This window comes from Heloderma suspectum, chromosome 3, assembly GCF_057233095.1.
Source record: "Heloderma suspectum isolate Gila_16-S chromosome 3, 16-S_ref, whole genome shotgun sequence".
NCBI lineage: Eukaryota > Metazoa > Chordata > Lepidosauria > Squamata > Helodermatidae > Heloderma > Heloderma suspectum.
Window position 1 is genome coordinate 133,125,882 of NC_139460.1, and position 22,895 is coordinate 133,148,776.

Consider the following 22,895-nt stretch of genomic DNA (forward strand, 5'->3'; position numbering starts at 1 on the left):
CTAATTGCATGAAAGGTGTCAGGCTGAGTTTGTTAAAACAATCCCACCTGTGACAGATTTGATCTTTGCCCAGGGAATTTAAGAGATGAAATTTCTGTATTTAGCTTGATCATGGATCAGCAGGTAATGTATCCCATGCCATTTCCCAAGAACAATGTGGTGCCAGGAATGCAGGCTTTTCTGACTTCTGGAATGGGCTCACACACAGATAATTCAAAAGGACTCTGAGATCAAGTGCATCTTTTTATACTTTCCTTTAAAATCTCAAGTAGTTTTACATTTTTTTTTAAGAAAACATGATATAAAAGCACAGACCAAATACAAAGTGGCTGCAAGCAAAAGACATTTCAAAAACATTTAAAGTTTATTTCCAGGGGCATGCCTATTTTAGAGATCTTACCTAGTGACATTTCTTAGCTGAAGTAAATGTAGAGGTCAAGCTGAGACAGGTGTTTTGGTCCCAGTGAGGACAGATGTTGTATGTTGAAGTTCATTTGGAGTGATATATTCACTTCATATCCTTATCAGCTTTGCTGAGACACATTTCTGTAAGTTCCCAGCAACAGGATGCCATCTGGTTGTCTTCCACAGGTTTGTGGTCTTCCCAAAATATCTTATGTCATCTTTCACTTTTTTGCATCATAAGCCGAACAAGCAGTTATCCTTCCTTCCTTCTCATCGAATGCACATGTCTCCTGACTTTAGGTGGGAAACTTTGCTTTTCTCAGATTCTTTTAACTAGAGCAGTCTCCTAGGTCAGTGAAAAGTCAAAGCATGTCAGCATGAATATCTTAATATAGGAACACATTTCTCAATATTCCATTTGTGTTTTTATGAAAGTTATAAAATTATGATATGTAGAAGACCAAAATCTTCATTTAGGATTTTTTTTTTTTTTTTTGCAATGTAGCCTCTTATGCAGGTTGGTGCAAGAGCTTTGCAAGATGAGTACAAAGACTTCTGGGGAGTCAACGGAGAGCCTCATACACAACACAGGATGTAAGTCCAACTAACTCTGCAGCCAAATCGTGGTACACCAGATCAGGAGTAAATAAGTCCCAGCAAAGGAATAGATATCCTGCACAGCAAGTGTGAAACAGGATTCTATCACTCTGTCCCCACCCTCTAACTATGAGCATATGTGGGGATTTTGCCTCACAACCAGGGCAGAGGGGAAAAAATGAATAACGGGTTGTCTTCTCAGAATCCTTACAGACTTTGTACAAAGTGTTGGACAGTGGCAGAATGGCAAAGAGGGTCTGGGGACAAACCCATGTTGTGCTATGTCTGAGGGTAATCATCCTAGCACAGCAGTGCCATCCCTGTTCTAGTGGTTAGAGTGCTGGACTAGGATCAAAGAAACTCAGGTTCACATCCTCACTCAGCCATATTTCTCCATGAGTCCCTGTTCCAATGGTGCAACTCCTGATGGCAAAGACGAGACGGGCAGCTTCTTCTGAGGGTGGGCAATTCTACTGCAACTTTGCACTGAGAATAATTTGATGAGAATAACTAGTGCAGCCCAATGAGCCACCCCCAACAGAAGCTGGTTGGAAAGAGTGTAGACTGGAGCTTCCATTGAGGATCATTTGTTCAGCTGCCTCTCCCTGTCAGGCATGATTGCACTGGGTATAACTGAATGATCCAAAGATGGATTAGAATTTCCCATCCACAGAAGAAGTGGTCTGTTAGAAAAGGGGGTGCGGCTCAGTGGTCAAGTACATATTTTATATGCAGAAGACTACATGTTCACTCTCTGGCATCTCCAGGTAGAACTGGAAATACTCCTGCCTTGAAACTCTGGAGAGTAGCTGCAAGTCAGTGTCAACAATATTGGGCTAGATGGACCAATGTTCTGATTCAGTATATAAGGCAGCTTCCTATGTTCCAATGCTCCATCTTTTCATTAGGAGACACACAATCAGAACAGTGACTCAAATCTCCCCTGAGAGGAGATGGGTCATTCTTAGTGTTGCAAATGCTAAAAATAAACCTGTCCAGGTGTAAGAATAAAGTGTACCTTCAATTTTTTAAAAAATATGCTTCACCTAAATTTAGGAAACATTGCCAGTCATCTGCTGTCCCCACAGTTGATTGGGCCCTGCTTCAGTGCACACTTAGGGTTGCTTCCAAATGGATTTTCATAATGGATTTACTGTGGTAAGAAAAAAGATGGAAGAAGTTGTGGGGAAACATGGAAGGGTTATGAATGGAAGATTACATCATCTGGATCTTCATACAATTTCATGAATGAGGCAGGGTGAGAAAAGCCTTGTATTCATTTACGTATACAATGAATGAATGATGTACCCTGCATATGTAAACAAAAACATGATCACATGCATCTTACATTCAGTGTACCAAGTTTAGAAAGTAAGAAACAGTAAACCCATGGACTAAGGTGAAAAACAATTGTACACAGTCTGAATAACAATGCACAATAAACCCAGGACAAAAGAGGAAATTCAATTATACACAGTGGAGGGAGCAATCCTATGGCCGCTAGACAGCGGCTAGCTGGCCATAGGATATGCCATTTTCCGGGAACTGACTTCCCCCCAATTCTGTGCTGCCTCGTTCTCCCCATCCTCCACACTCAGAGGTGTGGCTGGGGGCATTCTGGGGTGGGGAGGGCATAGCTGCCTGTATGACACATCCAATGTGTCGTACAGCAGCCTCCCTCCCCGCTCCATGCTCCCACGGTTAGACAGCTGCAGTCGGCTGTCTAGCCAGAAAAGCAGGGCAGGAGAAGTGTGGAGGGAACGATCCCCTCCATGCTTCTCCTGCCCTGCTTTGGATAGGCGGTCGCCTCCGAGTTTGGAGGCAGCCGCCTATCTAGATAGGATTACGCCCTTAGATACCAATTCACAATCAGCCCATAGAATGGGCATCTGGTAATATACCCATTTCATAAATCTTCATCAGAAGTTGCCAAGTGATGATACAAATTCTTCTGCCATGAACTTTAAGAACAATGATAACAAATACCCATACAAAGGTTTAAGTATTGAATGACAGATACATGAATGATTGCAAGGCCAATTAAAACATATCCCCATATAAGGATTCAAAACGTTTGTACAGATGGAAATTGTGTACCTTTAAAAATTACTCCTCAAAACAAGTTTTATTAAACCAATTTCACATTGAAACTGATCAATATAAAGAAGATATCCTCCAAGGATAGTTCGAGAGTAAGTGGGCTGTGAAGAATCTGTGACTGCCTGGTATCCTAACCTTTCGTTTGTGGATGGACATCCCATTTAAATCCTTTGTTTTCAGGGTGGGAGGTTAGCACCACTGATAGGTTAGCACCACTGTTTTCATCTGTGTATTCAGGGTAGGAGGTTAGCACCACTGATACTGACCATGTGGACACCTAATTATTTACATGCTCTTGAATGTTTTCCTCCACTTACTTTTAGAGAAAGAACCATCATAAGACCATCATATAGCAACAACCAGAAGAAAAGGAGGGCTTATGGGAAGAGGAAAGCCAGGGAGGGAGGCAAGGGGGTGGCAATTCACCTTGGACTAGTGGCAAGCAGGGAGCCTCAGGCTCCTGGCCTGCTGACAGGGCTGGCCTGCCATGTGCAGCGTTTGGGAGGAGGATGGTGAGCGCTTCATGCAAAGCAGCAATCAAATTGCTGTGATTCAGTCACCAAAATTTACCGGATTAAGGCTGCAAATACTTACCTGGGAGTAAGCCCACTGAACTCAATGGAGTTGACTTCTGAGTAGACACACATGGGATTGCACTGGAAGAGCCTTTTTATTTTTTTGAATGAAGCCTCTTGAATTTTGCCAAGGAAATTAATTTATCAAGACAAAGAACAGCTTTTAACCTTTCTCATGGAAATGGACTCTTCAGCTTAGAAATGCCGGCCTGATCTGAACAAATGTATGTCAGGGTGTTACTTTCTCTCCCTCTAGTCCTCACCCACACAGCCCTCTAACCTGGGGAAAATTGTAGCCACCGTTTCCAAACATGGACTGTGTTCACAAGTATCTATCACCCTTTTCTGCCCCCCCAACCCTGTTTCTTCCAAATCTCAATAATATAGTATATAAAGCAACATATGAGGATGTCACCAGTAGATCTAGTACAACAAAGGTGAGGAAAATCCAAAATGGCAATATTCGCTATTAAATCCTGTTGCAATTTGAGCAGAAGGCTCTTCTTCAGTGAAATAATTTCAGTCATAGGAACTTAGGATGCTGTCTTATACTGAGTACCATTATACCATTGGTCCATCTAGCCTAGTATTGTCAGCACTGACTGGCAGTGGCTCTCCAGGGTTTCAGGCAAGGGTTTTTCCAGCCCTACCTGAAGATGCTGGGGACTGAACCTGGGACCTTTGGCATGCAAAGCTACAGCCCTCTCCCTGAGTCACACACACATAACCCTGAGTCACAATCCCCCCATTTTTTTCTAGGCATGTAGTTTCTGGTGAGAAAATGGGGTTTGCGTCATTTGTTAGGGTTGAAGTAGACACGATATAATCATGTTATATCCGGGTGAATGACTGGCTACGAATGACATGTTATATCCGGGTGAATGACTGGCTACGAAGGTGGTGCCGACGAGAGAGATTTGGATTCTGGGACCACGGGCTATACTTCCTGGAAGATGGGCTGTTGGCTAGGGATGGGTTGCACCTCACAAAGGCTGGGAAGAATGTGTTTGGCCACAGCATGAAGAACTTCATCAGGAGGGCTTTAAACTGAATCCTACGGGGAAGGGAGATGTAATGTTGGGGGTAACAATGGACGTAGGCGCATGCACTGCAATGGAGAGAACAGCGGTCTTCAGACACATGTAGGAAGAAAGCCAGACTATGAAGCACATGGTCTTCGATGTCTATATACTAATGCCCAGAGTATGGGAAACAAACAGAACGAACTTGAACTCTTAATACAGGAGGGAAATTATGACTTGATAGGTATAACTGAGACTTGGTGGGATGACTCTCATGACTGGAATACAGCAGTTGAAGGATATAACTTGTTCAAAAAGAACAGGAGGAACAGAAAGGGAGGCGGGGTTGCACTGTATGTGAAAAATACATATCTCTGCACAGAAATACAGGAGGAGGAGCTTGGTAGCCCCATCGAGAGCATCTGGGTTGAAATAAATGGAGCAAAGAATAAAAGGAACCTGGTGGTCGGAGTCTACTACCGGCCACCCAATCAAGGAGAAGCCAAGGATGAAACTTTTGAAAAGCAAATAGCCAATGTTTTAAGGAAGCATGATGTAGTAGTAATGGGGGACTTCAATTTCCCCGATATTTGTTGGGAGACAAATTCTGCAAAACATGGCCCCTCCAGGAAATTCCTGACTTGTGTGGCGGATAACTTCCTCCTACAGAAAGTAGAGGAAGGAACTAGAGGATCGGCTATCCTTGACTTGATCCTAACCAACAGAGATGACTTAGTGGATAAAGTAGCAGTTACAGGAACTCTGGGGGAAAGCGACCATGTTGTACTTGAGTTCTTGGTTCTAAGGGAAGCAAAAGCCGAGTGTACTCAAACGCGTACCCTGGATTTTAGGAAAGCTGATTTTAATAAACTCAGAACAATGATCAGTAAGGTCCCATGGCAAACAATGCTAGCGAGAAAAGGAGTCCAAGATGGGTGGGAACTTTTAAAAAAGGAAATTCTCAAGGCACAATCACAAACAATTCCAACAAGAAGAAAAGGTGGAAGACAACAGAAGAAGCCAATGTGGCTTCACAAAAAGCTTAGGGATGACCTGAAAACAAAAAAGGACACATATAGGAAGTGGAAAGAAGGCCAAGTAACAAAGGAAGAGTACAGGCAGGTAGCACAGAATTGCAGGGATGGCGTCAGGAAGGCTAAAGCGGAGAACGAGGTGAGGTTAGCGAGGGATGCTAAAAACAACAAAAAGGCTTTCTTCAGCTATGTGCATAGTAAAAGGCAGAGGAAAGAAATGGTTGTTCAGCTATTAAATAAGGATGGCAAAATGATAACAGATGACAAAGAAAAGGCAGAGGTGCTCAATTCCTACTTTGGCTCAGTCTTCTCCCAAAAGAGGGTCTATGACCCCCCTGGCAAAGGCGAAGTACAGGCTGAAGGGGCAGGATTGCAGCTTGAGATCGACAGGCATATGGTCAAGGAACACCTCATTACTTTGAATGAGTTCAAATCTCCAGGGCCAGATGAACTGCATCCTAGAGTAATAAAGGAACTGGCAGAAGAACTCTCAGAACCGCTGTCTATTCTCTTTGAGAAATCATGGAGGACCGGGGAAGTGCCAGATGACTGGAGGAGGGCTAACGTTGTCCCTATCTTCAAAAAGGGTAAAAAGGAGGAACCTGGGAACTACAGACCAGTCAGTCTGACATCAATCCCTGGGAAAATTCTGGAGCAGATGATAAAGGAATCCATCTGGAAGCACCTTGACAACAATGCTGTGATTACTCGAAGCCAACATGGATTTGTCAAAAACAAGTCCTGCCAGACAAATCTGATCTCATTTTTTGATCAAGTCACCTCCTTTGTAGACCGTGGGAATGCTGTAGACATCATATACCTCGACTTCAGCAAAGCTTTCGACAAAGTGCCCCATGATATCCTGATGAGCAAACTTGCTCGAAGTGGGCTAGATGAAACAATGATCTGGTGGATCCACAGTTGGCTACAGAATCGGACTCAAAGAGTGCTTATCAATGGGACCTTCTCAAGCTGGGGAGAGGTAACGAGTGGGGTACCGCAGGGCTCAGTCCTGGGCCCAGTGCTCTTCAACATTTTTATTAATGACTTGGAGGAGGAGGTGCAGGGAATGCTGATCAAATTTGCAGATGACACAAAATTGGGAGGGATAGCTAATACTTTGGAAGACAGAAACAAAATTCAAAGTGATCTGGATAGACTGGAGTGCTGGGCAGAAAACAACAGAATGGCATTTAATAGGGACAAATGCCAAGTTCTGCACCTAGGAAAAAGAAACCAAATGCACAGTTACAAGATGGGGGATACGTGGCTCAACCACACTACGAGCGAGAAGGATCTTGGAATTGTCGTCGATCACAAGCTGAATATGAGCCAACAATGTGATGTGGCTGCAAAAAAGGCAAATGCTATTTTGGGCTGCATTAATAGAAGCATCGCTTCCAAATCCCGGGAAGTACTAGTTCCCCTCTACTCAGCACTGGTTAGGCCTCATCTGGAGTACTGTGTCCAGTTCTGGGCACCACACTTTAAGAAGGATGCAGACAAGCTGGAGAGGGTTCAAAGGAGGGCAACAAAGATGATCAGGGGACTGGAAACAAAGCCCTATGAAGAGAGACTGAAATAACTGGGCATATTTAGCCTTGAGAAGAGAAGACTGAGGGGAGATATGATAGCACTCTTCAAGTACTTGAAAGGTTGTCACAGAGAAGAAGGCCAGGATCTCTTCTTGATCATCCCAGAGTGCAGGACACGGAATAATGGGCTCAAGTTACAGGAAGCCAGATTCCGGCTGAACATCAGGAAAAACTTCCTGAGTGTCAGAGCAATACGGCAATGGAACCAATTACCTGGGGAGGTGGTGGGCTCTCCCACACTGGAGGCCTTTAAGACGAGGCTGGACAGCCATTTGTCAGGGATGCTCTGACTTGGATTCCTGCATTGAGCAGGGGGTTGGACTCGATGGCCTTGTAGGCCCCTTCCAACCCTACTATTCTATGATTCTATGATTCTATGTAAGCATCCCTTGTTTGGGTTTTCTTTACTCAACAGCAGCTGCAGGGCCACCTGAGCTGAACTGGGACCCTGGTGGGGTAAAAGGTTAATGCCACCTCTCCCCACACCATGGCCCATATCTGGATTGCTCCTCTCCACATCTGCAATTTATTAAATAAAAAACAAGCGCATATGGGCCAATCGCATGATTAATGTCATGTCTAGTTTGGCCCTTACTCTCCTGAAAAAGAAGCTTGTGCTTGAAAATGTGTTGGCATTTTCCAATAAATATTGGTTTTCACCAGTTTGGTACCATGTTGGCTTGCAAACTTAAAAAAAAAAAAAACTGTTTTCTTTCAGATTCAGTTTTCTTGTGAGACTAGGGGGGAGTCTACATGGAAACAGAATGAGAAGCACTTCCGGTATTATCCAGATTTTCATGAAATCGCTTTTGGACCGTGCCAGGCACATGAAGCAAAAAATGTGGAGTAAATTACCTTAAAACCCACTACCTTAAAACCCACTTTTCACAGGTCAAACTGCAATTTAATCCACCTTAGTTTGCAGTTGGATGGGTGGAACTAGTAGAAGTGAATGACATCAACCCCACAGACGCTGCTCAGCCAATGAGAGAGGCTTGCTCCCGCCCCTCTCCATGCTCCATTGCTCAGGGAAGTTTAATGGAAGAGATGAGTAATGTTGGACAGTTTACACTACACCTCTCCCGGTCACACCCACTGACTGTGAACCGGCAATATTGAAGCCCAGGGACAGACCGACGGGTGGGCAGACAGAAGGCACCTACATCCTGCATGGAGGGAAAGGGCTGGAATTGCCTCCCTCTGCTAGCTCTCTGGAATCAGCAGTGGCAGCTTCCACTTCCCCAACCTGAACTAAGTCTCCTCCCCACAAACACACAGGAAAATCACACACATGGGGGACTGTTCTGAAGGGGAGACATGAATGAATCAGTGGCTACTATCTGTGAACGGAAAAAGCAAACGGCTGCGTTACTCTGAAGTGGCAACCCAGCGCGATTGTGTGATTGGGGAGGTTTGTTCCCAGCCCTGTCCATGCTCCCTTGCTGTATTGGCCATCCTTTCTCCTTCCCTTCTGGGTATTCCTCAGTTGTAGGTGTTCTGGACCCTGTGAAGTTGTAGGTGTATCGCAGTAATGCAACTGTGAAATACTGTGGCTGCAGGCTCCTGCTACTGGCTGTCCTTTCTCCTTCAGCTCTGTGTATTCTTTATTGTGCACTACATATAAAAGGGCTACTCCACTACTGTGAATGAAATAGCACTACTGCTATTATGAATGGGAAAAGGAGGCTACTCATTGTGAAAGCAGCCCTACTGTAAATGGGGGAAAAGAGGGAATGGGGCGGGGGAGTGGCCCCATCCCATGTCCACATCACACCAGGTCACACCCAGGATTTAATGTGGGCGGACGGAGCACGCTGCCGCAGAACCGGGACAGATGCTGCGGGATGGTGGCAGACTGGTGACAGCATCATTTGTTGCAAACAACCCCAATGCACTCTACCAACGCATCAAATCAGCCATGTAGATTGGCCCTGGATCATATGGCAAATTTATCCTTTTTAAATCAAACTTGCAAATTAAGTTACACAGCAAACAGTGTGTACTTCAAAAAATATCTAGGAATTCCCCTGAAGAGGCTCCACTGAACTGCACATGCTGTGAGCATTTGTTCATGCCTCCCCACCCACCCCAAAAATCAAACAAGTGGGTAAGGTGCTTGAGAGCATAGTGGCTCTGCAGTTGCATATGTTCATAGAGGATACCAATAACTTTGACCCATTTCGCTCTAGGTTCAGGCCTGGTTTTGGGGCAGAACTGAATTTGGTCACCAGGATAGATGACTTCCTGCAGGAGAGAGACAGAGGCAGTGTGACTCATTTGATCCCACTTGATCTTGCACTGGCTTTTGGTACTGTTGGCCATGGTATTATTCTGGCTTGTCTCCACAAGTTGGGAGCTGGTGCACTGTTTTACAGTGGCTATGATCTTACTTTGAGACAATTCCAGAAAGAAGCACTGGGTGATTGTACCTCACCACCCTGGCAGCTATGCCACAGGGTACCAGCTTGACACCATGCTATTTAGCATCTATATGAAACCACTGAGGGAAGTCATTAGGAGATTTGGGGCAGTTCTAGTTCTATGTCACATCTGAATCAGCTCAGCAGAGGCTGTGCATATTCTGAACTGGTGCCTGGATGTGGTGATAAGTTGGATGGGGGCCAACAAACAGACTCAGTCCCAACAAGACAGAGACTCTTTGGGTGGGTGGTTCCTGGGTACAGGAATTGGGGAGTTTGCCTATTCTAGATGGGGCTGCACTCTCTCTAAAAGAAAAGGTATGAAGTCTGGGGATGCTCCTGGACTCATTGTTGTCATTATAAGCCCAAGTGGCTTCTGTGACAAAGAGCTCCTTTTATCAGCTTAGGTTGGTATGCAACTACGCCCTGTTCTGGACAGGGATAGCCTGGCCATGATAGTCTATGCATTAGTAACCTCACGTTTAGATTAGTGTAAAGTGCTTCATGTGGGGCTGCTTTTGTGCTTGGTCCGGAAACTGCAGCTGGTGCAGAATGCCATGGCTAGGATGCTGAGTGGGGCACCTGGCCACATACATATTACATCAGTGTTGAAGCAACTGCACTGGGTACCTGTTAGTTACTGAGCCAGGTTCAAGGTTTGTTGCTACCATATAAAGCCCTGAACAACTTGGGACCAGATTACCTGGCAGATCACCTTTCTTGATATAGCCCCATGCAATCACTAAGATCACTGGAGTAGGCCTTGCTGGTTTAATATGACCTGAAAATTGCCATCTGGTGAGAATCTGGAACCAAGCCTCCTCTGTTGTCCTCCCCTGATATTCAGGAGGCACCAATGGTGGTGTGCTATCTCTTTATCCAGGCCTCCCCTGACTAATTCTGCTGCTAGGCTGGACACCTATGAATGTATTTATTTATTTATTTATTTATTTATTTATTCATTTCATTTCATTTCATTTCATTTCTATACCACCCAATAGCCAAAGCTCTCTGGGCAGTTCACAAAAATTAAAACCACAAAGCACAGCATAAAATAATATAAAATATGAAAGTTTAAAACCACAATATAACAGTACAACCAGATTAAAACTTAGTGGCAATGCAGAGATTTTAAATACAGATTTAAACCATCAAAGCTAAAAGACTAGGAAGTTAAAATGCTAAAATACTGGGAGAATACAAAGGTATTCAAAATTGTCAAAAAAAGAGGCAATGCATCACCAAAAGGGGGGATAAAAGAGTGGTTTGCATAAAATGTGCATATACTAATTAATATGCATAGATACAATTTAGGAATAATTAATATATTTTAAATAGAAACACAGTACTGTAGTATGGAAGTAGTCTTCCATACTGTAGTATGGAAGACTGTGACCAGGTGACTTGTGTGCCTGCTTGTTCAGTCTGTTGTTTAGGTGATAACTATTGATGGGCAAAAGTTCTTAAGGTTCTTTATTTTTAACCTGGAATTGGACAGGACAGCCCTTCAAACAGGGGATGCCTTCAGTCAATCAGTCACTCTTTATTATGATTGAATGATCAAAGTAGCACAATAATCAACATAAAATACGTTGACCAATAAAAGGAAATTATATATATATATATATATATATATATATAAAAATAAACAAACACCAAAAGATTATTGAAGTTCTAGACATTTCAGAAAAGATATATATATATATATGTGTGTGTGTGTGTGTGTGTGTGTATACACGGCGTGAATTGAGCAAATTCTTGACGGATTTTGCTTGCTGCTGCAAAAAATTGGCAACAATAAGGGTAGTGGATGCTTTTTTATCAGAGAGAAATAAAAGGACATAAAATGCATCCAAACGTCCTAGCAGTTTAGATAAAATGGGTTCAATAAAAGTTTTACGAATGTCACAATAGAAAAGACAGTACAGAAGAGGAGGGGTCACTGTTTCAGTCTCTCCTGAGTTACAGGGACACTTCCGTTCGTAGTAGGGGGTTTTACGGAAACTGCCCTCCAACGTAAAAGCTCTGTGGTACTTCTGGATTGAGAGTGCATATAAGTAATTTGCTGGTTTGTGAAGTCGAAGTGCAGTATCAATTAAAATGGAATTTGAAGTTAAACTGAAGTCAACTTGATATTCAATATCTGCTAGGATGCCTTCAACTAGAGGACTATACAGAACAGAAAAGATAAGGTTCCCAGTAACAAATCCAAAACAAACCATGTGTGAGAAATCTGACAAACTGCACTGGGACCAGTTAATTTTTTTTTTTTTTTGCAAAGTTTATAATACCTGGAAAGGGTGAGCTGAAAAAATTAGGTGAAAATAAAATGTCATTTTTGATATGGTTTTGTTAGCAAAATTTGGGGAAACATTTAACATTATACATGCAATTATTTTTTCCTTTGCAGAGGGATTATCTCACTCTTAACCCACAAATTTAGTGGGCTATTTTGCCTTTACCATCCAGTAGACTACTGAAAGAATTCAGTCACTCAGGAAACTACTTCTCAACATTATCAGTCTATGTGAACTGTTATTACAATGTGTTATGTCTACAGGAGCACCTGAGATAGACTTTTCATAATTGAAAGGGAATCACACTGAGGGTCTTTAGGCTGCTAGATATAACTTTTCTGTAGAATTGACTGCCTGATATAACTGATATTGTTGTTTTTGAAAAATTGACTGTCTACAATTGATATGGCTCTTTTGAAAAATCATTTAGCATAACTGAACCATCAAGTATTCGAAACTTTGCAAAAAATAATAATTAACTGGTCCAGTGCAGTGTTGTCAGGCTTCTTACACTTGGAGTGTTTGTTCTGAATTTAATTCATGTAGAAGATGCCTTCAAATAGAAGGCTGTCCTCTGTAAAAGAGGACACAGGGCAACCCTATCTGCTGCCCAGTTTGTTGATTGTTAGTTTTATTATTTTAAACGTTCAACTGTTTTGTATTTTAATCTTGTATTATAAACCACTATGAGATATCTTTTTAGATATGGTAAGCAGTCTAAAAATCAATTGATTAACTAACTAACTAACTAACTAACTAACTAACTAAATGCCAGTGTCAGCTGTTACCACAGATGGAATGCCAGAAAGGTTAATATTCATTTATATGCTGTCCCCATTGATAACGAAAGTACTACCCACTAACATATGTGCTTCATTTGGAAGATAATTGAAAGTATTTGAAAGTTACCCAAGTTTAAATGACTTTCTTATTGTTATTGTCCTTCAGTTTTTGTTTTGGGTTGAAACCCAACTGGTTGCAGTGAGTACATTAACCCACTTCATGAAAGATGTCTCTTATATGATTTATAAAACTGTTTCCTTCCATACTCAAAAATAAAGTGATCATGATCTTCCAAGGCCAAACAACTTGAGAATGTCTAACAATTTATCAGTGCTGAGGAAAGGGGGTGACTTTGCTAGTGGTGATCACCAGGAGATACTTTCAAGGTTGACAGGAATCTAAGGACCAAAATGTCACTAGTAGTGCAATCCAATACATGTCTACTCAGAAATAAGAAGAGTTCAATGGGTTGGGTAGAATAGATCACAGAGTACCAAAAGTAAATGGAGAGCTGTACATTTTGGGTAAGATAATAAAGGGAGAGAAGTCTCCCCCACCCCTTTCAGGACAAAACAAAAGACCATTACTGTCCAGAATGACAGCCTGCTTTTTCACCATAAGAGTAGGCCGGGGTTGCACATCCAAGGCAACCACCTGGAGTGTTGACTGAAGGCTTTTCGGCCCTGCTGCTCAAGGCCAGGCTCAGTCCTTGTTAACTGGGAAATAGATAACAGCTGAGTTGGTGGGAAAATCCTGCCTCCTCTGGGACAAGGATGGTCCACCTTGGGGCTGAGCTAGGGACTGGACAAGGGAAATCTGCCCTGAGTTGCTAGGGCTGGGCCTTAAATGAAGTTTGGGGGAGAGGCGTGGGGTTATGGACCTGCTGTCAGCTGGAAGCTGTCCTGGGAGGCCCATACCTAGGTATATGGAAGGATAGGCTAGCTAGTTCTGTTATTTTGCTTGGGGGTGCCGTACAAAGACTCTCTGTGTGTTTGGTGTTTTCTTACAGTACTCAGCTTGTAATCCCCTGTACATCCTAGTACTTCTAATTCTTCTTCTCCCCTTAACCCCTATTCCCTTTTCCTTAATAAACATTTATTCACTTCCAAGTGGGTGTGAGTCCTTCTGAGTAACCTCAGTGCTAATTTCAGTGCCTCTTGGCCAGAGACAGTGGCTACTGGGTGTCTTTTGGGGATTTGAGGCTAGGTTTGGCCAGTCCTACCTTGCATGGTCATTGGGATTAATTCCAATGATCCTTCACAATTACTTTCAAAATGAAACACATAATTCAACCATAAGAAGTCAATCCTATGCAAAGACAGAAGTTAAGCCTTGCTGGAACAGTTCCATCTCGTCCAACATTCCATTTCCTACAATGACTAGCCAGGTGCTTCTGGAAACGTTATAAATGAGATTTCAAACTACTGCTGTTTTTAGTGTTTGTAACTGGGTTATTTTATTTGAATTTTCAAAATGGTTTTAATTCTTTTGCAGGCTGCCACCTGAGTACATGAATGAATGCATGCAACAACCTTCTCATATTGCTGGTCCTCAGCATCCGATATGTAATGGTATCCTGCTTCCATGGATGTTCAGTGTAGTTATCATAGCTAATAAGTCATTGATAGGCCAATTCTCAAAAATGTATTTGTCCAATTCTTTTTTTGTTTTGTTTTAAAGGCATTTAACCTTTTTGCAGGTCACCACATGCAAATTCTATAAATGCTGTGTTGCATGAAGAAGTACTTGCATGTGGCATCACCAAGAGATATGTTAACATTGCATCATTGGCCAATGTTAACTATGGAAAAATTCATGTGACAGGAATACTGGAAATACCAGTAAGAGAGAGAGAGAGAATAAAACACTCTCTGCAGAAGAATTAATTCCGAAGAGAACGTCTCTGGTGATTTGGCATATAATCCAGTTAGGCTGTTGCTGTTGTATTTTATGAGCAGAGGCTGAAACCATTTCTTTGGTGCTGAAACAAATTAGCAAGTGTACTTACAGTTTTAACAAACTCTCCAATAATGGGAAGAGAGTCTTCCGTTCAGGAGGAGGGGCTAGATGCCATCTGTTGCTGTGCTATTTCAAGACACTACAACCCACCCAACGTATCGGTGGGTGGAAAAAACAAAACTAGCAGCCTTGCGATACTCAGCTTTTGAGAGTCTATGTTAAGCCCTCAACATATTGTCCTATTTTTATCTAGACCAGAGGTGAGCAACATGCAGCCCATGGGTGCATACAGCCCCCACCGCCCCCCAAAATATTTTTTAACCCCCAAAATGGCATCTGTAGCAGCTATGGAACACCCAGTCAAATTTAGCTTGTTTACCATAGTAGTGTTCTGTAGCACTATGGAGTAGTTTGTAGCACAGAATTTAACTTTTTTTAGGGGGGCACCCCCATGGAGTGCCCCACAAGCTTCAACTCACAGGAGGTATCTGGGGGGGGGGCAAAATCCCCCCCACCTCCTGAAGTTGCTCACTCGTTCTAGATAGAGCAGTTGTTTTACAAATTGTGTCACAGGGACCCTTATCAAGGGTTCAGTGGAATGGGAAGATTAATAATGGAGATCAAGCTTCCCTGAGACACAATTGCCCACTACTACTGATCATCCCATGGAATGCACAGCAGTAGCAGAGAGTTCTGGGGTGTTTTATATAGTGGACCAAAGGGGCTTGGGCAGTGCAAGACTCAGTCACGTCCAAGTGGGTGTATGAACTGAGAGTACACTGTAGGGGGTGTTTCCACCAGCAGTTTACTCCAAGCTGGCTGTGTGTTGAGGTCGTTAGAGATACATGACCTTGTAGCCATCCAGCAGCCACCCCGGAGCCTAACTATCAGGGAAAACCCAGATTTCCTGAGACTGCTTAAAGTCAAATTCTTTTCCTTAAGTCAGGTTCTCCTTGGTATAGTTGTTGCTTTCCCCAACCCCCACATTTTCCTCAGGTATGCGAGCCCCGCCCAGGGGTGTGCCTTTCACCATGACCCTGGTCAAGGGGTGTTTCCTGTGTGTTCCCGTCCCTACACAAACCAATTAGTGTCTCCTCAGAAGTAACTCCCACTGTGCTGAATGAGGCTTGCCCTCTGAATGCCCACATCAGATCCCCCTCAATTGACATGGCACAGTTTAAAGCCCAGTTCCCTAAGTGTGGTAAAGTGCAATCTTGAGGCTCCAATTCTCCTTTGTTCAGTTTATTGCTTTAGGAAGTAACTACTTTGACCCTTCATTATAGAGATCCTGTGGGTTCAAATGGGGGCTGATTTCCCGTCTTTGTGTTCTTCCCTCACCCCTTTTCCCAGCACAAGCATATGTGTGTCTACTCAAAAGTAACTCCCATTGGGCTCAATGAGGCTTGCTCCTGAAATGCAGGTGCATCTGGACTTTCAGGGGAAAGGAGAAAGGGGGGGAGAGGGGGTAGCCTCTCTTTTGGTTGAGCAGCCCCTGCCAGTCAGATGATGTTCACTCCAACCCTCACCAGGAGGTATGTTCTGTGAAGCGATTTTTACTGCTCTGGAGAACCTGCTCATGGAGCCCTGCACAGCAAAGATGATTCCTTTTTTAAAAATCTGGTAATCCTCCATTCACTTCTCCTTCCATTGTTGTGGAAACACAGCCTAGAACAGGTAGAACTGTTCAGAAGGTAGAACTCCAGATGTTTTGGATTTCAACTCCCATAAGTCCCTGCTAGGATGGCCAATGGTCAGGAACGCTGGAAGTTAAAGCCCAAAGTATCTGGAGATCTATCTTCTGCCCCAACGCTGCTCTAGAACATTACTCAGGTTATCTGAAAGACTGTACTCTCCCCTATGAACCTGCTCATGCCCTTCAGAGGAGGTGCTTCTCATGGTCCTGCCACCATCACAGGCTTGCCTGGTAAGAACACAGGGGAGGGCCTTCGCAGTGGCTGCCCAAGGCTCTGGAACTCCCTTCCCATGGCACCCTCCATGGTATGCTTTCGCAGGCAGGCAAAAACTTTTTTTGTTCTGGCAGGCTTTTGGGGATAGGTAGTCTGGACCTGTGAGAATATGATGGATTGATACTATTGTTTATATTGTTGCTGGCTTTTTTAAATTCTAAAATTTTATACAATTTTAATATTATTGAAGATTTAATTATATTTTTAACTTTTGTATATTTCTATACAAAAAACTGTGCAAGTTTTTAATGTTATAAAGCTGCCTTGAGTCCCAGTATTGGGGAAAAGGCGGGATATAAATAAATAAATAAACAAACAAACAAAATAATACTCAGAATTCTCAGCAACAGGCAAGGGTTGTCTGACAGATGCACAAGAGTTCCTTGGCAAACAAAGAGGTCTGTGAAAAGTGTTTCCAGAAGATAGAAAGTTTGATAATTAGAGCATTTGTAGTTGACTAATATAAACTCAGTGCAAAAAGATCTCATATGTGAACTGCTACAACACCATGATGGTCCAAAGTAAAGGTCTCAGCATCCCTATTACAGTCTTTGAGTTTCCCCCAAACAGCTGGAGAATCCATTTATTCATGCCACAAATAAATGCAAAGACATGCTTTAAGGCAGAATAATACATTTAAGACTCTGAAGCAGGAATCTCCAGCAAGGTCTGCTTGGAAGACCTTAAATATGAATGAACTATGTGGCAAACTGGTGCACATGAAATGGCTTTCAGTACTGAGCAGCCATCATACTGAGGCCTTTTAAAGTAGTTTCTGTGTGCTGGCTATAGAGTGAGCCATAGGGCCAAACTAGATGGGATGGGAGTGGCCTGTGATCGGGATCTCCCATGGTTTTGGTTTGTTTACCAATTAACAGCTCTGCATTAATTTGAGCACTGGGGAAGAGGCACTCTGGAAAAAGGTGGCTATACCGGTCTTCCTCCCCCCCGCCTTTTTTTTTGCTTTTGGAGGGGCAGATTTAAATTGGGGAACCTGATGGCAAGGAAGGAAAGAGTTAAATGCCCCCTGCCAGAACACCATCCCTCTGATCTTTAAAAGAAGCTGCCCTGGTGCTTCTAATTAGTAAAACACACACACACACACCATGACAGATCCTAATCATGGATCTCCTGTGTCATGTCTAGTTTGAATCATAGTTTGATGCAATGGTGAGTGGGATGGAAATTAATATACCTGTTAGGGTGGCAAGTGTAAGTAAGGATATTGCTATTCCCTTGATGGACAGCTGTTGTGTAGAATGGGCAGTATCTATGGCAGAAAATGCATTAGTCACGAGTCAGTTTTGTCCTCATCTCCAATTATTCATTCAGAAATTGTTTATGATGGCCAAGTTCATACTGAGAACCATGATACTGTCTTATACACACAATTAAAAATTGACTATAGCTATTATTTCACTCATGTATATTTTACCCAGAGCAACGAGCTCTGTAAGAAACGTTTTTCTTGGTTTCAAGATTTAATCAAAGATATGAAACAAATTAAATTTGACTTCTGTCATTCCTACCATCAGTCTAAATGAAAAGCTCCTCAAGATACTTTCTAAAGCACTAGACAAAATAATGTGTAATTAATTTATTATAAACGGTTAGCATATTTTTGCATCACCTTCGCATCCTTAGTGCAGCTGTGCTGATCACACACCATCCAAGACCATTGCCCTTAATGCAGGGGCCACATGTCTGCAGTGGGCAGGACCAGAGCCATCCCCCCACCATACTCCCTTTCTCTCTCTTAAGATCACCACCACCCACAGTCTCTCTTGAGATTCTTAACAGAGAAATAATACCTTGTTTTAAATGAAAATGATGGTGATGATGATCTCGAAAGTGAGGGAGGGAGGGTGGTGGTGATCTTAAAAGAAAGAGAGAGAAAGAGAGTGGAGGAAGGTGTGATGATGATCTTAAAAGATTAAGGGTTGATCCTAAAAGATAGTGACTGGGTATGCATGACATGACAACCCATCGTGGGTTGTTGCATGATACAATGGGTTGTCATGTTGTCTGAACCCAGACCGCTTTCTGCAGGGTGGCTTATTTTTGGCCAATAAGCCACCCTGACAACTCATGGCTTATTCTTAGGGTTAACCCACAATGGGTTGGTGTGTCACCCAAACCCGGCAGAGCCAGCACATCATGGGTTGCAATGATTGGGCAGTGAGCCACACTTTCTGAGCGATCTCACTCATGCCGCAGTGGCAACCCTCCACTGATGCCCAAATGGCACTTTGGAGGGGCTGTCACTCATTCACCAACCTCTTAAAAAAATGCAACAATTTTGCAGATGGGGCTGGAATACATACATACATACATACGTATTTCAGCCCCAGGAATTTGTGCATTTGCAGCACTGGAGCCTCAAAAAGAGGGGGGGGGAGCACAGATCTCCCTTAAAAGAACTTGCTGGAGACTCAGACTCAGAGAAATGTGGAATGGAAGCAGGGCACCCCCAAGTGTCAGCTCAACACTTAAAACCCCGGGGATTACCTTGCTAAGGGGGTGATCTGGCCCCCTTTTCCCGTCCTGCCAATGGCTGTCAAATTAGCCTACATGCAGTGCTGTCTTGTCAATTACCTTGTCTGTTTCATATTGCAGTTTGGTCCCTTTGACAGCTGAAACATACAAGGCAATAGGCAAGGCAGGGCTATATATATTTTTGACAGCTGCACGTGCACACCTGTACAACTATGAAAAACTGACAAAATATATAAATATAATGAAGACATTTGCACAAATTCCTGGGCCCCCCCGAAATCTAAAATATATATATTCTGGTCCCATTTGCAAAAAAAGTTGGGACCCGGAAAAATAATAATGAAAATCCAGGGAACAAAAACGGGGTCGTGATCAGAGCAGGGAGGGGGATAGGATAGGCAGACAAGACAGGTTCTGGCACAAAATCCCCTGGCATATGGAGGACCAAGGGGGAAGAAGGGGGAGAGCAACCCATGGTAAACCCAATCATCTGTTGGGATCACCATGGGTTGTTCTGTGAACAACCCACATTGCATAGCTTGGTCACCAGGGTGGGTTATCATATAATGCAAACTCACCCAGGCAGTGAGAGAGAGTGGGGTGGTGATGAGCTCCCTTTCTCATTCACACACAAATCTCTCTCTCTCTCTCTCTCTCTCTCTGTCAGTCACTCTCTCTCTCATGCGCGCGCACACACACACACCTTATCAAGGTGTTTGTCATTCTGTAACCCTATAGTTTTCCAGCATATTAATAATGAAAGTACTTATGCCAGCAAGTTGCAGATTGCTGGCATCAACAAAAAAGATACTTGTTCTTCCTCAAAATACTGTTTTCACTGGATGGTATTATTAAAATAAATAGAAATAGGAACCACTGCTTGGTATTGTGAAGGGGGAAGGAAAGTCCTTTTCCAAGCAAAGCATGCTGCAGTAGCAGTGAAGGAAAGAAAAAGCAAGGCAGGAGATTTGCCTAGGAGATTTGCCTAATAGTTGCTCTTCCTTTGTAAATCAGATCATTGCATAAATCACTTAGCTTAATAGTCACTGGGGATTTTATTTGGCTGTATGCCTTTGAGTTTTATGGAATTAACTGCCCAATCAGGGAGGTTTTCCATTCTAATTCAACTTCCTTCATAACTGCATTTTAAAAAGAGGGTGAATATGTTGCCCATAAGTGGATGATGGGTGAGGTAGATATCCTCTAATACGGGCTGTTGCATCTAGACTAGGATCTTCCGTATCTAGGATATATATTTTTAATTCCCACCACCAGTAACAATTGCCTACTTCACAGAAAACTTATGTCCTATGTCTGTTTTATTCAGACAAGCTAAGACTGATGGTGAGGCCATGTCACAATTACACTACAATTCTCCTCCCTGTTCCTGATGCACGTTTGCTCACTGTTACCCATTCCACGCACCTTCCCTTTCCCTCTGTAGCCCACCATTGACTTCCTGTCATCGTTGCTTCCCACATTACTCATACACACTCTTTCTCACATTGTGCACTCTCTGTCTCCCATCTACATTCTCTCTTGCCCATAATTCCCTCTCCTCCCACCCCATCCTCTGATACATGTGCTATTCATGGTAAATCTTCATTGCAACAATGTAATACAATATAGGATGTGTTCTTTAGCTGTCTCTCTGGTATGTTTACTAAGCAGGGGATCTTTTAATTTGCCCAGCTTTAAGAACCACCTTAGAGAAGATTTATGGAGTTGATGTTCATATTTTTGGTTGTCCATAATCAGTGAAATTCATGAGCATGAGGAATGCCAGTTTACAGTTAATTATTGAGTTGTCCTCCTTCTGCAGTGCTCTTTTAGAAGCCAAATGTATGCACCTGACACTTAGGAATTGTTTTGCAAACATTTATTAGAAGTCAGCATGTTTCTAGTCCTTACAGTTGTGGAGAAAAAACTAGAAAAGGAAACTTATATCTGTGTGTGTGGTTGTGGAGAGAGGGTGTCTGTCTTTCAGGGGAAATCATGTGTGTGTGCATGCACGCACATGCAGCCCCCAACTTTTGCCCTTTGGGGCAAAAGGTCCAATAATGTATTTGTTGTTGTTGTTGTTGTTCAGTCGTTCAGTCGTGTCCGACTCTTCGTGACCCCATGGACCATAGCACGCCAGGCCTTCCTGTCCTGCGCTCTCTCCCGGAGCGTGCTCAAGTTCATATTCATTGCATCCGTGATGCTATCTAGCCATCTCATCCTCTGCCGTCCCCTTCTCCTTTTGCCTTCAGTCTTTCCCAGCATCAGGGTCTTTTCCAGGGAGTTTTCTCTTCGCATTAGGTGGCCAAAATATTGGAGCTTCAGCTTCATTATCTGTCCTTCCAATGAGCACTCAGGGTTGATTTCCTTTAGGATGGACTGATTTGACCTCCTTGCAGTCCAGGGGACTCGTAAGAGTCTTCTCCAGCACCACAGTTCGAAAGCATCAATTCTTCGGCGCTCAGCCTTCCTTATAGTCCAGCTCTCACAGCCATACATTACTACTGGGAAAACCATAGCTTTGATTAGACGGACCTTTGTCGGCAAGGTGATGTCTCTGCTTCTTACTATGCTGTCTAGGTTTGCCATAGCTTTCCTCCCAAGGAGCAAGCGTCTTTTAATTTCATGGCTACAGTCACCGTCTGCAGTGATCTTGGATCCCAAGAAAGTAAAATCTGTCACTGCTTCCATTTCTTCCCCTTCTATATACCAGGAAGTGATGGGGCCAGATGCCATGATCTTCATTTTTTTAAAGTTGAGTTTCAAACCAGCTTTTGCACTCTCCTCTTTCACCCTCAACAAGAGGCTCTTGAGATCCTCTTCGCTTTCTGCCATTAGGGTGGTATCGTCTGCATATCGGAGGTTGTTGATAATTCTCCCGGCAATCTTAATTCCGACCTCTGATTCATCCAACCCGGCATTTCTCATGATGTACTCTGCATATAAGTTAAATAAGCAGGGTGACAATATGCAGCCTTGTCGTACTCCTTTCCCAATTTTGAACCACTCAGTTGTTCCATGTCTGGTTCTTACTGTTGCTTCTTGACCCTCGTACAGGTTTCTCAGGAGACAGGTCAGGTGGTCTGGTACTCCCATCACTTTAAGAATTTGCCACAGTTTGTTGTGATCCACACAATCAAAGGCTTTAGCGTAGTCAATGAAGCAGAAATAGACGTTTTTCTGGAATTCTCTTGCTTTCTCCATGATGCAGCGAATGTTGGCGATTTGATCTCTAGTTCCTCTGCCTCTTCTAAACCCAGCTTGTACTTCCGGTAGTTCTTGGTTCGCATACTGCTGAAGCCTAGCTTGTAGGATTTTGAGCATCACCTTGCTGGCATGTGAAATGAGCGCAATTGTGCGGTAGTTTGAACACTCTTTGGCGTTGCCCTTCTTTGGAATTGGAATGTAAACTGACCTTTTCCAGTCTTGTGGCCACTGTTGAGTGTTCCAGATTTGTTGGCATATTGAATGCAGCACTTTAACAGCATCATCTTTTAGGATTTTAAATAGCTCAGCTGGAATACTGTCATCTCCGCTAGCTTTGTTGTTACTAATGCTTCCTAAGGCCCACTTGACTTCACTCTCGAGGATGTCCGGCTCAAGTTCAGTGACCGCACTATCATTGCTATCAGAGACATTCAGATC

General features: G+C 43.2%; 1 long non-coding RNA gene across 1 annotated transcript in view; it reads right to left on the reverse strand.

Moving 5' to 3' along the window:
• Positions 1–226: 226 nt before the first annotated feature.
• LOC146350268 (uncharacterized) overlaps positions 227–22,895 on the reverse strand; it is a 28,568-nt gene continuing 5,899 nt past the window's right edge. The window contains exons 3-4 of the long non-coding RNA XR_014788829.1: positions 2,049–2,155; positions 227–751 (exon numbers count right to left, since the gene is read on the reverse strand). This is a non-coding gene — a long non-coding RNA (uncharacterized LOC146350268). The remainder of the gene's footprint in view (positions 752–2,048; positions 2,156–22,895) is intronic.